A 14,076-nucleotide genomic window follows, 5' to 3' on the forward strand; every position below is an offset into this window, starting at 1 on the left:
GTTTTGCAAGGCTTAAATATAAACAAAAATGGGGGAGAATGATAGCTCCAAACAAGGCTACCCTCAAAGAAAATATTGCTTGTGGGTTTTCCATGCACGGCTCTGTGGCAGCAGGGATGAACCCTTGGCTGCTGCTGATGTGTCCAATCATGAGCGGAGAAGCTATGGAAGTCAGACAGCAAACGAACCACGTTCCTCAGCCCGAACGGAAGGGGCTTTTTCTTTTTTTTTAAGAATGAATGTAAATGTATCCTTTATTGCCCAGAGTACAGAGGAGACCACAGTGCAGCTGTAACAAAGCTTTCTGCTTTCCGAAGTACTGCAGTGATTAAGGAGACCAAGTCTCTGAACGCCGATGGGAGTTAGGTGCTTCATTGCCATTTGAGCCTTTGAAACTCTCTCTCTGATTTAGCCAAGTAAACTCCTGTGCCAATTATCTCACAGAAGTTTAAAAAGCCTGTCTGAGCCACAGAAAACTCAGCATATCCAGGGACTTACGCTGCTGTGAGGACAAATCTATAAATCTCTTTAAAACAAACAAAGGAAATGGATTAAGAATGAGCTTGGAAGCTATATATATATAAAATTCTACCATATATATAAAATATATGTATAAAATATATAAAATATCTACAAATTGTACCCAACTTTCATTCCAATTACCTTCACCTAGATCTCATAGGAAATCAGGGAGCAGGTCTGGCCGGTGATTCCCCCCTCACGTCCCTCATACTGCAGTCCCCCCATGGTTTTGCATTTAACATTTTGTTAAGAAAGTTCTCATTTAGGGAGGGACAATGGCTTTTAACTGGAGCTGGCTTGTATCTGGACACCTGAACATGCCAGAGGAGACTTGTCTTTGTGGAGGATGGAGCGATGCCCCCAGATGATGTGAAAGGTCTTCCTTGTGTTTGCCGCACTGTTGCCAGACAAAGTGCTTCAGCAGGCTGCTGGTGTCGCCATGCTCTCCTGTGCTTCCAGAGGTGAGAAGCATTTAAAAACCCCAAATGAGAATGCAATAATTCTGAGACAAATGTCCCCAGCATTTTGATCCAGCCATCCTCACAGCCGCGGTCACCCCACGCACCCCTTTCCCACCCAGGCTTGCTCCGACGCCGCACCCTGTGCCGGCCAGTGCTGCTGCTGGGGGTCACTCATCTGCTTTTCCTTTTTTTTGAGACTTACTGGTTTGTCAGGTCTCCCCAGCTGAAAATCAAATATGTACGTCCAGTGTGCTTTTTATGTAGTTAACTAAACACAAATAATGCGTTCTGCCTCTTCACTTCGAAAGCTTTCAACCCTTTCTCTTTTATCTCTGCCTGCATTGTTCTTTAGCAACCTGACAGTTGAGTATTAAATGGTTTCTCCTTTTCCTTTATCCTCTGCCCATAATTTTCAGTGATTTTTCACTGGGCATCACTTGCCAAAGTGCCTTTGTGTATTCAGAGCTAGGCCATGCTGGACGTTGATATGATCTAGACTTCTGAAACAATGCAAGTACTTGTAGAATGTGTTCCTTCTTCTCTGGGGTAGTTAATTTGATCTGGTGACTTGAGATTTGTCTCAGGCCTGCTGGAGAGGAGTTTTGGAGAAATGTCATCAAGTTGAACTGACACGTGCTTACTCCCAGCCCGTTTTTCGGCATGTTGTACTTTCTGCTCCTCTGTCACCAAACCCGTGTTGTGAGTCTGTGCTGCCTGATGAGTGGGGACAATCTCTTTGAGATTTAAATTGCTTTAACATGGCTTATTAGCTGCCATGGGGAGTGTCCTTGCCTGCCAGTACCTGTGATGGGACTGTCCCCATTCACAAAGTCACCTTATGTACACCGATGCTCTGATCTACACTCCCATACACCCAGCAAGACACCGTGGAGGGCATTTCTGGAGCTCCACTTTCCAACTCGGGAGTTTTGACCGAAAATGCCGATATTCCTCCTAGACCTGTGTGCCTGGTCACGCTGCAGGCTGGTACGTTGCTCTTTGCTTATTTGCCCAAATTAGAATAAGGCCAAGCTTTCTGCCTGAAATACTTGTGGATCTTGCAAAGTGTTTTTATTTCTCTATTTTGGATATTTTAGTGATCTTATTTTTCTTTGTACATCTGTGTCACTGGTCTCCGTGACTGTTTCTGCTGTGTTGGGCCCATTCATTTGAACAGTCATTTCTTGCCATTCATTCTCAGTGAATAGTTGTGCTATGGTTGTTGGTTTTCTGGTAAAACTACAATTTTGATGACTGCAATAGCCATTTCCATGTTAGGTCTTGAATTTGAACTGAATTAGAAGCAATAGTCAAAAGAAACACCTTTGTGAAGATTACACTTTTTTTCAGCCATCTTCTAGTACAGAAGTTGCTAACACAACTACTGCATAGCTGCATGTCAAATGTGGACAGAAATATTTGTAGCAACGATGCGAGCTGGAATGATGTTATGGAATTCCTGCTATGCTCAGACACTAAAATGTGGTTTAAATTAAAACTGAGGCTAAGCGTATTATTTACTTGATGAGGTTTGTTCCACTCCTCTTGGGATACCTAAAAGCAGGCTGCTATTTCTTCTTTTTTTTTTTAATTCCTCTGAGATGACTGATGTCCTCCAAATCAAAATGACACTCAATATTTGAAATTCACCTTCATTTGGTTGCATTTGGCCATGTAAATCACACGGTGGTGTTGCTTCTGTTCCTTGAATGGCCATGGGTTGTTTCTTATAAACGAGAAAGGGCAAGAATAACCAATGGGGAAGTTCAGCCTCCCAAGGAGATGCAGTACAGAGAGAAGAACAGGGTCTTTAGCAAACATTGGCTTTCCCCTCTTGTTTGGGCAGTGCAGCCTTCCTAGAGGCATCGTGCGTGCCAGAAAGGACTGGTGGTTTGAGAGTTGCTAACCTGAAGGTGGGATCTGGATTTAATTTTCTCTCTTTACAAATGTATGCAGTAATTTGGTGTTTGTAAGTGCCTTGGGTAGTAAAAAGTATCGTTGCATCTGTCTGGCTTCTTTAGGAGGGTGTTTTAAGGCTGGGACTGGATCTTCTGACCTTCCAGTCTGGTACATGGCACAGCAGAGATGTAGGCTTTACCCAGAAGGCTTCATCAGCTTTGGCTGCAATAAGAGCCGCTGTCTTAAAAGTGGTCCTTAGGGACAGAGTCAACGTTACAAATAATTTTGCATGGCCCCTCCAGAAGCTGATTCCCTGCTCAGTTGCCCTCCCTTGCAGATGAGCAGCTTTTTTCCAGTTTACAACTGTATTGACCTCCAGGGCTGAGCTGTCCGTGCAGGACTTCCCAGACAGAAATGGGTAGGCGTGCAGGGTGGACCATGGGTGCAAGGAGTCAAGGCAGCCGTGCGCTTTACTGTGCACCGATTTTGTGCGGTAGGTTCAACTCTTCCTGGGTGTTAGATCCGAGAATCTTGCTGGGTTCACTCTGATACACTATATCTGCAGGAACCATCTTTGGGACTTCCTAATGTCTACTGCCCTCATGTTGTGTCTTGACAAAAATTTGAAGTCTATAAATAGGTCATGTTGGCAAGCTTGGATGCACCGTGCCCTCGCTCTGCCTAATGGAGAAGTAACTCTTTGTCCTGCCTCTTGCAAAGGTTGTGCGCATGGAAACGCTGCCGGCATGAAAGGATTTTATGGGCAAGGGTGAACCAGCCTTACGTTACATTTCACCTTTTTCTCAGCCCAGAAATGGTGCCAGTTTCTGCCTGTGTGAAGCCGTTGTGCAGTGATGTTTGTGAACTCGCTGTGCTGAACATCTCCCTGGTGCACTATTAGGCTTTGTTTTGGATGGTACTGTGTGTCCTCCTTCACTTTCTGGGCTCAGACCAAGCAAGGAAAAAAATATGGCTGTCTTTTACATGTTATTAGAGAAAAAAGTTCAACAGGTTTGACGTGAAACCACTGGACCATTGAAAAACAAAGTAGGAGATTTTGATCTTGCCAAATCGTATGGCTTGTAAACAGAAATTTTCACTGTCTTTCCTGTAGTTGTAGGACAGAGAGAAGTGAATCCAAGTTGTAAATAAGTTACGATTAACCTGGAGTACCAGCTGGACATGATACATAAGGATTCGTCATTCTTGGCCAACCCCGAGCCCTGTCAGAGACTCCAGAACAAACCCGCTGGAAAACCCTGACTGGAGGTTTCAGCAGGTGCCCTGCCGTGGCAAACCGCAGGCTCTGCGCTCTATTTGGGAGCTATAAAAGGTCACATGAGAGTGTCCAAAATGCCTGGCCGATGTATTTCTGGGCAGGGGAAGGGCCGGGGTTTGAGGTTGAGCTCTGCTGCTGGCAGCAGAGTTGGGGTTCCCCGAACCCCGCCGCCACCCCAAGCAAGGCAGCAGCCCCCAGCCCCACGGTGCTCCATTCCCAGGATATATTTCTTCCACCTTTCAATGATGTTTCTAAACCTCTGATTGCTAATTATCAGTTAATAATGAAGCTTTCAGAATTAGGTCAGAATAGTGTTTCTTTTTTATTTCATTCTGTTCTTTTCACACACCGGCGTGCACAGCGGGGCTCACTCCTGCCTGCGCTGCTTGTAGCGAAGGTGACAAACCCACACCTTCAACAACGTGGAAGCGTTTGTTGTGGAGGGCAAATCTGTACCAAGGGACAACAGGCCTGATTGCAAGTAACTTATTCTGGAACAAATTCAGAATTATCATCACTGAGACCAGGGAGAAGAAAAATAAATAGAAATCTTTTCCTGCTGAACTAAAACTTGTTTCCAGACTTGATAATTTTGCAAAGAGATACATTTGTAATTCTACCTGGAAGCCAAAGAAGACTTAGTGCATGTGCATCATCAAACCCAAAGCTGCAGAAAAAGGAATTGCTGAGATCAAGAAAAATGAATATCAAAGAAACATAAAGGTTACGCCCAGGGGTCCTGTGCTAGGTCAGAATATTTGTTCTTTGGGTGCAGGGCACAGTTGCTCTTCTCCCCTCTGCTCACAAGCCCCCAGTGCATACCCCGTGCTGGGTCCCCGTGCAGAGCAATCCCTGCTCCTGCCTGGGCAGCAAGGGCAGGATATCCAGCACAGAGCTGCAGCGCAGGCAGCAGGGGAATGTTGTGCCCAAAATATGGAAGAAAAAAGGCAAGATTTAGAACAAAGGTGCTTTTTTCGCAGGTTGACAACAACTTTGTATAGATGAGTTCCAGGATGCAAACTGGTTGTGGGAAGCGGGAAGGCATGGATATTTGTTTTCCAGAGCACTTAATTTATTTTCCATAACCTTGTACCAGTCACTGTCTTCAGTGGCTGGGACCTTTGAGTCCATAAAGGTGCTATGTCACCCTGCTCTCCTTGACTTTCCGTGTGGAAGGAAAAGCGTCCATCTCCGGACTGGTGGAGGCTGATTCACGTAATCGATTGAGCATCTGGCAGTCATGGGCTGACCTGACAACTCTGGCTAATAACCATCCTGATTTGATGCCCTTTGTGTTCTCCCAAGAGCTTGTCAACCAGAGTTTTGATGGTGAATCACAGACAGGGCTAAAGCAACACAGAGCTCCCCCAACAGCCCTGTCCCACCATGGGCTCCAGAGCGGAGGAACTGAATCTGAGACATCTTCATCTCTTCCTTAATCTGTGGTCGGGCAGAGGCTGAGCTTTGCAGGAGATGTCTAAGGCTGGAGGTCATTGCTATCAGGAGTTTTTACCAAGCCCAACAACAGCCTCCTTTCTCACCAGAGTCCCACTTCTCTTTGTCCTTCACTGTGCTGAGGACAGGTCTTGGTGGGTCACCTGGAATTATTTGCAAGGAGAAATCTATGAAACTTTCTTCTGGACAGCATGATCTCTGTCTCCTGTCTCTACTAGATCTGAATGTGTCTTGTGGGAATCACAAAAGGGAGTGTCAGAGAGCATTAAATCTATTCTTGCATTTGTATGCAACAGCAGAAGCAATGGTGCGTCGTGGGGACGCCCAATATACCTTGACCTACCTGAGAGTCACCCATCTAGTTTAGGATCTCGGTTAGGAAGGGACTCTCCAGGGGATCGTGAGGGACAAACATCCTTCTGTTCTCACTGGAAAGCTGTAAGGCAGGATTTTTTCCTTCTACCAAACTTTATGAACAGAGGAACTGTGGAGTGAAAGCAGCAGCAAGACATCAAGGCCATGGAAAACAGAATGGAAATCAGGCGGCCCCTGAGCTGCTGGTGTAGGATGTGTGTGTGGGGGTGGGCCCAGGGCTGAAGACCAGTGGTCTCTGGTGGCAGACTGAGATAACACCACAAGTCACCATCGCTCCCAGAAGTCATGAGAACTCCACGGGGGTAATACCTTCACCAAATTTCTTTATACCTCGGCCAAGGCAGCCTAGGGTCTGAGCCTCCCTTCGTTGGGTATTGATGAGATGCTTCCTGCTCTGCCAGGTAGTCTGGCTGAGTTCAAAGGCACTGCTGCAGTTGCCTGGGTAAGGATTATTCTCAGGAGTAAACCTCCGCAAGATCAGCTCTTAGGTGTGCATGATAACGTATTTACACTTTGATTTATTTCTTTTTCAAATGCCCGCAGTTTAAGCCTGTAGGTGCATTTACTCAACAAATCCTGCTTGCTAATGTTTTCTTGGCAAAAGCTACCTTGGAAGGAAAAAACCCAACGCCCAAAAAGCACTAAAATGGGCGGCTGATCACCTGGCAGGCAACATCTTCACCCAGAGCTGTCCTGAGAGCCCTGTCTCTGTCCTAGTATGAAATAAAAGTCCCCGTGGACAGACGGGCTCTGGCTGTGCTTGTGAAAGGGAAAAAAGCCTGGGTCTGCTGGATCAAAAGGGATTTGAATCTCTGAGCGGCAGACAGCATCTAAAACCATCCTTGCTCGTCCTCCGGTGCTGGCACCGTGTCGCATGCAGCTCTGCGCAACTTATTCCCCCCCTTTCCTTGCTGTCCATCCAGGGACAAAGCTCCTTGCAGGACTGTGTCGCGTTTGCTGTCCCTCTGCTCCTGCACAGCGGGGACCCGCTGCCCTGGGCGCCCTCCGCCCCACTCCCGTGGCAGTTAATCCTATAACTGGGATTTAGGGAGGCTGCTTTTCATGCGTGGGCAGACATGTACAGGGGTCCCAGGGGTGAGTGGGACCGGCACGGCCCCCCCAGCCTCCCGGCATAGTACGGTATGGCACGGTATGGCACGGCACAGCAGAGCATAGCACTGCAGCGCACGGCTCGGCACGGTCCCGCGTGGGTCTGCACGGCACGGCTGGGCGAGACGCGGCCCGGCCCGGCCCCGGGGAGGATGCTCGTCGGTGTGAGGCGCCTCTTCCCGCGCCTCTTCCCACGCCTCCGGCCCCGGCGCCGCCAGACCCGCGGGCAGCGCTCGGTGAAGCCCATCGGAAGCGGCGCCAGCCCCGCCGCGTTCCCGGGGCTGCCGCCGGGCCGGGGCCGCGGGCCGCCCCGGCGAGTCCGGCCCTGCCGCCGGCGGGCCCCGGCCGCTTTCCCCTTCCTCCAAACACCGTTTTCGGGGGCGCGTCCCCCGCGCTCGCCCCCCCCCCCCCCCCCGCCCCCGACGTGCGGCCCCCGCCGCTATTTTTGCCCCGGGAGGGCAATTAGGGAAACAAACGATTTGCAGCGATTAGCTGACTCGCTGCTTTGCATATTAATATGGCGGGGGCGTCTTCTAATGAACGGCGCGGCGCGGCGCGGCGCTTCGCCCGGCCGCGGGCTCCCGCCGGGGCTGAGAGCCCGGGGGCAGCGGGGGGGGGGGGGGCTTAAAAAACCCCGGGCTGTGGGTGCCTGCCCGCCCTGCCGGGGGGTCGGGTGGGGATGCCGTGTGCCACGTGTGGGCCCACACACGGGGGGATTTGTGCAGGGGTGGCGGCGTGGCCCGAGGGGCGGGGGTGGGTGCCCACGGAGGGGCGAGGGGGCTGGGTGGGTCATGCAGATGCCGCAGATCTCCCGGAGTTGCACCTCCCGATTTTCCAGGGGATGTAGCTATTTCTGTGGTCAAAGGAGAGAGGGAGAGGTGTATGGAAAGTGCTCTGCAAGGGCCATTGGGATCTAATTTAGGAACGTAAGCGCTCCCCAAATCACCGAGGCACTGTGCTTTAGCTGTACAGGGAGCCCAGCACCCAAGCGAAGTGCTCGTGTCATAGCCAGGAGGGATATTCCAGTACTTGTCGACAGATCTGCACAGTTCTGGGACTGTGTACAACATCCCTTTCCTGAATGTCTTTCGAAGTTTGTTTCGGAAATGCTGCTGGGATGGCCGAGCTCTCTCCACAGGTACTGGGAATGAAGGGTGAGTCCTGGCACAGCTCAGGTTCGCTGTTAAAACCTTTAGCCTCACATCTAGGATTTTGCAATGACCAAGGGGACAGTGGTAAGCAGAGGTGCCACAAGTTATTATTATTAATAATAATAGATCAAAGGATAAGAATAATACAAATAAGAATAATGAAAATAGTAAATAATAGATTGAATTTCTTATATCAAAGTGCTATTCAGAAATAATACACAGCCAATTCCAAGTCAGCTTCCAGAAACCCTCTACTGCACTGACAGCACGGCGGGCAGCCAGGCTGGGGACAGCCGGGGCAGTGGCATTTGGGACAGCAAACTTGAGCGTTCACAGGCTCAGGAGAGGAGGCACAGCGCCTGCAGTGTTTGTGTTTCTGAGTACTTCCCCCCCGGTGATCCAGTAAAATATGGCATATCTTCTCTTTTTAAAGCTGCATTGTGTTCAATGAGAGAAGACCATTTTTTTAAAGGGAATCTGTGTTTTCCGAAGCCATTTGTATGTTGGGATGTGTTGCATCAGCTGAGAACAAATGCGCTGGATTAGGGCTTGTGATGTGGCTGGTGTGACCGATGTAACTGCATGTGCTGGCTGGGGACCGAGAAGGGGGCAAAAGAGCACTCTGAAAGCTTAAGGAAGTCAAAAATCATTTTTGAAGTGACACAAAAATAAAGCTGGCATGTATCTGTCTGTCTGGTATTAATATACTTCCCAAGATGAGACTCTGGTTTGTGATTTTGGGTTGCTTTTTTTCTGCTCAGCACATTTTATGGAGTATTAAAAAAGCAGTTAGAAAGCTCTGTTTCATCAATAGTTACCACTTTTCTCTGTGAGTTAGAGTTTGCTGAGAGTTTATTCTTTGCTTTTCATGGGGAAAAAAAAAAGTTCCAAAATCAAACTTTGTCGGTTATTTTGGCAACAGATTATTTTCCAGACAATTCACTTCTATATTACCTGGAATGCTTAAAGAAAACTAAATATTTTTGGGGATTAAAAAAAATGATACTTGATAGTTCCTACATACTTTTCTCATAAGAACGTATTTTCTGTAGAAAGTACCATTGATTAAAAAACCCCTAATATCCACCTGGAATTTTTTTTTTAATGATTCACCCCTCTTTGTAGTATGTACATGCAGCTGCCTTCTTGTATGTCAAGTATTTTGGATGCAGTTGGTTTATTTAACGTATGCAACAAAAAGGTTAAGGAATTTTTAAAGCTGGTGTCTACATCAGTATTTTGACATCTAAACAAGCGGCCTCACTGTTTGGATGCGCGCGCATTTTCTCATCGCGTTTTGTCTTGTGTTAATAGGCAGCTCCCGTTATTGATGGGAGGCAACATGGGTAGCGCGCTGACAGTCCGGCTCTTTATTTGGATGTGTAACTCCAGGCACCACAGCTTTGGCCGTGAATGCTTGGCCGCGACCCATGTTATGCAGTTAGCAGGAATCTTAAATTATGATGATGAGTATTTATTGTTTGTGTTATGACATTTTCTAGGGATCCAGCTGAGTGCCGTGCTTGCTTCTTCTAGGTGCGGCTTGTACATTTGGGGAGAAATGGGGTTTGCCCTCCCGCATCCTTTGGCCAGACGAGGGGCAGGAGGAGAAGGGGAGTCGGCAGAACCAGCCCTGTCCTGGCCATCCCATGGCACGCTGTACTGAGACACACATAGATTTTAGGAAGTGAATCAAACATTACCCTTTAATAGGAGGTACCCGGGCAGGGAGTTTGGAGAGTTCATTATGGCCACAGGGAGAGGAGTTTCAGAGGTCAGCAGGGGTTAGCAACAGCCCCTGACTCCTGGGCAGGGATCCCTGCAGGGTCCCCCAGGCTTGGGCTGTGGGGTGAGACCCGTCTTGCCCCGTGCTGCTGTCTGATAAGCTCTGTCCCAGCTGGTTGCTTTCACAAGAGTTATTTTCAGCCAAGCAAGAGTATTAAGCAGCCAGATTAGGGTCTAAGGTTTGGCTATTGCATCTAGCGCAATTAGAGCAATTTAGTTTTGCAGATGTTATGGGAGAACAGCCTGTTGGCTTCATTCGGAGCCGCACTCGTGTAAGGAATCCCAGGCTTTTGTGAGTAAGATTCGGCTTATCGCTTCTCTGCCTCCTACTTAGACATCTCTTCGAGTCCTGTGTCTGCAAAGCATTCACAGCTCTGATTTCTTGCCGTTGTCCTCCTCTGGCCAGCACTGATGCTGGCTGTGGAGTTTCCAAGATTTGGGAGAAAATGGGAAAGTCTTGAATTGGAGTTACGCTTTTCTGCCCAGTCTCTGGAGGGGAAGTGTTGTCCACCAGCCATTTGCACATTAATGCTAAATAATACAAACCCTGGAAAAGCATCTCCTGGCATTTCTTCTTCTGATCTCCCTTCCAGTTGCAAGTCCTGCTTCTGAGGAGCCAATGGCCCTAAATCCTGGTGTAAGCAGGTGCTTTTCTGTTGGACTGGCAGCCCTCCTAAGAGGTACCTTGGCTTGGATTCAAGGTGCAAACCCTAGTTTTGGAAAAGTTGCCCTAAAAGTCCAGGTTATTTCTAATAGCTGGGTAGCTGTGGACCAGTTAGGATGACAGTTTTCCTCTAGAAACATCCCACATTCATGCTTTTATGTGCAGCACTGTTGTAGAAATGCCTATGGCTGTCAAGAAGAAGGAGCAGGAGTGATGGGGCACAGGCTAAGCCCATGTGCAGTCATTAAGTTTTAACTAGGCAGTGTCAGGGGCAGAGCATGGCCCAGGCTTGGTCCTGCGTGCCATCCCCTGGGTCCTGCATGCCATCCCCAGTTGCTGCTGCATGGTTGCACCAGGGCTTTTGGTATGTGTAAGTGAACCCATAGCCATGGAAGATACTTTTCCTTAAAATAAATCTCAACTTAGAGGGGGTCTCCCTGAACACACCTTGTGCTTTGGGTAAAGCCTGATTTTCCCCCTGTTCTGGGGTATTTACACCTTTAAAACTGATGCTGTTTCAACCACCTCCTGAAACACAGCTTTGGCTTTCAAAAGCAGGGTGTTGGGGAGATTGTTTTGGTTTCCCCAATGCACAGGGCTCTCTGTCTGCCTCTGCTTTGTCTGCCCCTCTGCCGCCCTCCCCGAGTCCGACCCAGCCATGTGGCCGGGGATTCATGCCTTGGTTGGAGTTCTCTCATTTAATTTTCATGCATCATTTATAGCTTGCTGTGGTGATTTCATAAAGTGAATGTATGTAGTTAACACAGGGGGCCGGCTGGGAGCCGGTAATGCAGCTGTGACAGAATGGTTGCTCCCTGCCTTTGTCATTATTTTCTGTACTTGGAGTGTGTTGGTGAGAAACCGCTTCTGGACCAAACATTCAGACTTATTTTTCCCTGTGAAACTTGATTGCTTTCCTGAGAAAAAAAATAAAGAGTCACCTTCCCTCTCCTGGAAATCTGGAAAATTTCCCACATGCGACACCTGCCCTTCAGATGGACATTGTGACGGGGTGAAACCGAGCAGGGAGACCTGGAGGTGACTAATTTAAGAGGAGTGCAGGGCTCTGCTCCTGTGAAGTGATGATAACTCCTGAAGCCAAGCTGAAAACCAACATCCAGCTGCCAGCAGTTTACACAGGAAACCTGCCCTCCGGAGTGGGCAGCTGCACTCGCGGTCCTTGTGTTGTCCCCTCCTTGGGGCATGTTGTGTGGCCTTCGGTGGGCAAAGGTAGGCTTGGAGGGGAGCTGGTGGAGAGATTTGGAGGCATAGTTGAGAGCAGGTGTCCTCCCTTTCCTGCCCTTTCCCTTTTCTTGGGCCAGCCCATTCATTTTATTAATTTATTTGATGTATTTAATAGATTTTCTTAGGCTGAGCGAGAGCATGCAGTCTTTGCATTTCTGCTCTGGTTGCTTGCATTAAGTTGTTTGCTGGGCTGATGTGTGTTGTGTCAGGCTAGAAATGACGAGGAGAGGAGAGCCAGCCCATCCTTATTGATTTCCATCTGGTTTGGCTGGCAGCAGTTGGAAATGGCACAGGAACTGTGTCCGGTTTGAAATGCCACATGTTCATGCGTTTGTGCCACCACTGGGAAGGTGGTGGCACATGAGCAGCTACACAGATGGCCTTGAGCAGGGGTGGCCAACCAGCCACCACGGACCCCAAAACAAAGGCTAATTATGAGTGGACAAGTTTGATTTGTTGTTTTTATTGGGTCAGTTCAGTGCAACTCCCACCCCTGGGGTCCGTGGAAGTTGGGCACCTCTTAAAAGGAGGATCTTCATGCTTGCTGGGCTGGAGCTCCAGTGAGGATGTGCAGGGTGTAGTGTGGTGGAGGATGGAGACAATGAGTCCCTGTGAGCCAGGATGGAAACTGGAAGCGATATTTAGCATATGGTTTGCACCCAGGACAATGCCTGACCGGAAGGTTTAAACCCAGATGTGCAGTAACGGCTTTGAAGGCAATCCAGGGGCCGTGCTTCTGCCATGAGTGTTGGGAATGGAAATCCTTTGAGAAGGCAAGAGGTTAGCAAGTACATCCAATCTCTCTGCTGGATGACATGCAGTAAGAGCTGGACCAGGATACAGAACATAAAGCTGTAATAAGGAGACATGTTATGACCTTGTCTGCTGTTAGCAGCTTACACAGCCTGCCAAGGAAAAACCAGCCTGCGTTACAGGGGCCATATGGTATTTTACTAACTCGGTGTATAAATCCCTAATACAATTAGAAGATCCAACTTCCATGCTGAATTAGAGCCTCTGTGCTGCTTTATCTGGAGTAATTTCTGGATCACTCAAGATTGTTGATATCAGGAAGGAAAAAAATGTATATGGATGGAAAAGGGGCAGGGGTCCATCAGCCTCCTGGGTGGAGCAGCCCTTTTGCTGGCCTCTGCTGTGAGAAATCCTCTTTCTGGCTTGCACAGCCCCTTGGGGGCTGCCTGGAGCTGGCCCTTGGGCGCTGGCTGTCCAACCTTGCAGTAGCAGATATCTGTTTTAGTGGAGAGAGTTTGTGCAGGATTCCTAAGCAAGGTCAAGATTTCTACAGGAGGCCAACAGGAGCTATTGCTACCAGGGCTTCAAGTAGAGTCAGGAGAAAAGAAGCAGCATTGTACTCTCAACTTCCTCTTCCCTGTTGGATTTTGTCTGGATCAAACATGTGAGTACTGGAGGGAAAGGGGTGCCTGTTGTGTATGGGGATGGCTCTGAGCGTGCCAGAACTGAAGGTGCTCAGGCCCAGATCGTGGGCTGCGGGTAGTGATGGGCGTTGAAAGGAGGTACCAGGGAAAGTGTCAGGTGGATTTGGGGGTGTCTGGCTAAAGGCAGACATGTGCGATGCAGTCAGTGGAAGTGCAGCACGTCCAGGACTGGTGCTTCAAATGGTGCAGTTGGCCATCAGCTGGGAGCAGGGAAGAGAAAGTCAAAGCAAGGAAACAAACAGGCTTCATCAGAGAGTTTTCTCCAAATCTGACTTTCACTGGTAGGGAAATACCATTGCAGAGCCAGAGACTTGGTTTTTTTGCAGCCTTTTTGGGTCCCCATGTCTCTGTTATTCCTCCCCAGGCTGTCCTCTCTGCCAGCATTAGCTAATGAAGCATGGCTGGGTGGTGGAGCTCCCTGGCACAGGGCTCTTGCATGCTGCCTTGGAGAGGTGCCTCCATGTCCATCAGCAACTCAGTCCATCAACACCTCTGGATTTCTCTTTGCGCTGTAGTTTAAAATGCCAATCTCTGCTGATATCTGCAGTCACGCTTGTGTTACCCTTCTAGAGAAGGGAAACTTGAAATGTTTGGAGTCCCATAGCAGTCATCCTGCAGCCCATTGTGCAGGAAGCCTTGGGGAGATGCTGACGGAGATCTTTGCTGCAGTAAG

Source organism: Aptenodytes patagonicus, chromosome 9, assembly GCF_965638725.1.
Source record: "Aptenodytes patagonicus chromosome 9, bAptPat1.pri.cur, whole genome shotgun sequence".
NCBI classification, from domain to species: Eukaryota; Metazoa; Chordata; class Aves; order Sphenisciformes; family Spheniscidae; genus Aptenodytes; species Aptenodytes patagonicus.